This window comes from Castor canadensis, chromosome 2 (assembly GCF_047511655.1).
Source record: "Castor canadensis chromosome 2, mCasCan1.hap1v2, whole genome shotgun sequence".
NCBI lineage: Eukaryota > Metazoa > Chordata > Mammalia > Rodentia > Castoridae > Castor > Castor canadensis.
The window spans coordinates 172685461-172687480 of NC_133387.1; the positions used below are offsets into that span (position 1 = coordinate 172685461).

At 41.7% G+C, this 2020-nt stretch overlaps 1 pseudogene; it reads left to right on the forward strand.

Moving 5' to 3' along the window:
* The first annotated feature begins 877 nt into the window (after positions 1-877).
* LOC141418468 (olfactory receptor 8B8-like) lies at positions 878-1800 on the forward strand (annotated as a pseudogene).
* Positions 1801-2020: the final 220 nt, after the last annotated feature.

A 2020-nucleotide genomic window follows, 5' to 3' on the forward strand; every position in this document is an offset into this window, starting at 1 on the left:
TTCCTGTAATTTAATAACTATAGCTCGTAAAAATAATAGTTAAAAATCATGATACTTATTTAATTCTCAGAGCATTAGAAAGATTGAGATTTATAAATGCCCTGAGCCTTTCCACATTAGTTGAAAACTATCACCTCCTGCAATAGCAGAGCTGCTTCTCTTTGAAAAGCAATGGTGGAGAGAGGACCATGAGGACATCTCTGATACTGCTAAGCAGAAGGAGGGTAAGTTTTCATGCTTTTAAGTTCTTCCATGGACTTTCTTGATTCTCCCAGGTCTGATACTAAGTTGCAGATTATTAAAGTCTGTATAGGAGGAAAAGAGATCAAAGGTAATGCAGAAAAGGGAATTTGTCCTGCCGCCCATCTTTCTGTTCCTTAGAGAGCTTCCTATGAAGGAGACCCAGGTCCATGGCAGACATACTGACTTTCTTGCTGCTTGTACTTGGGAAGTCAGAGGACCTTTGTGAGTCTCTGTTGCCCTAACTCTGCCATGGATGTAGTGTTCATGGTTTCCACCCTACACAGCATCTAGTCTGGACTGAAGACTAGCACAGGGTAGCTGGAGTATGGTGAGTAAGGATGAACAAGTATAAACTAGAATGTTGGTGACAAATTGAAGCAGAGTAAATGTGAGAAACTCCTGCATTCCCTTCCTTCTTGACACATTTCTCTCACGTGTTTCCTTATGTGTCTCCCATGCACCTGCCTTCCTATATGCACAGTGCAAGGCCCATTTTTTTTTTAATAAAATAGCTTAGCCTCACCAAAGTCTCTGGGTTTCCTGTTTCAGAAAGGAATGGGCATGTCACTGCATGACAAATCTTGGTCCTGACTCAAAGATGAGTCTCCTGTCTTTTAGAACCTGCTCAAAGAGAATGGACACTGGGAACAATTACTTCATTGCTGAGTTTATCCCTGTGGGTTTAACACAACACTCAGGGATCCAGCTCACCCTCTCCTTCCTCTTCTTAGGAATCTATATTGTCACTGTGGCAGGAAACCTGGGCTTGGTTACTATAGTTGGACTGAATTCTCACCTTCACACTCCCATGTACCACTTCCTCTTTAATTTATCTTCTATTGATCTCTGTCACTCCTCTGTCATTACCCCAAACTGTTGAGAAACTTTGTGTCTAAGGTAAATCCCATCTTCTAGGCAGGATGCATGACTCAGCTATTTTTCTATTGCTTCTTTGTCAGTGCAGAATGCTATGAGTTGATAGTGATGGCCTATGATCACTGTGTGGCCATCTGCAAGCCCTTGCTGTACAGTTGCCATGTTCCTTCGGGTCTGCTCTCTGCTGGTTTTGATTGTGTATGTGGACATTTGTTGGTGCCTGGGCCCACACAGAGTGCATGTTGAGGTTGACCTTCTGTAAGGCCAGCTCCATCAACCACTACATGTGTGACATCCTTCCCCTGCTGGAGCTCTCCTGCACAGCTCTCACATCAATGAGCTGCTGGCATTCATTGTTGTGGGCTTTGATGTCGGTGTGCCTAGCCTAACCATCATTGTTTCTTACACCTTCATCATTTCAAGCATCCTTCACATTTGTTCCACTGGAGGAAGGTGTAAACACTTCAGCATCTGTAGTTCACATATAACTGTTGTTTCTTTTTTCTTTTCTTTGGGTCAGGGCCATTCATGTACCTTCATCCTTCTGTTTTATCCATGGACCAGGGAAAAGTGTCTACTAATTTCTATACAATTGTGGTGCCCATGCTTAATCCTCTGATCTACATCTTCAGGAACAAGGAGGTTAAGATTATTTTCAAAAAAAGGAAAATATTCTCCTGATCTTGGAGAAGTATTAGTTATTATAAAAGAATACAGATTTGCCTTAAATCCTCTTTCTTACCAATATCTCCCAGAGTTCTTTCTTATGAGAAGCAATGAGGTTTAACACACATAGCATTGGATTTGGAATCAGCCTGGGTTGAAACATCTGAAAAGTCCAGACATCATTTTTCCTCATAGGGTTATTAAAAAGAATGAACTGTGGCAAAATGAAGTAAGC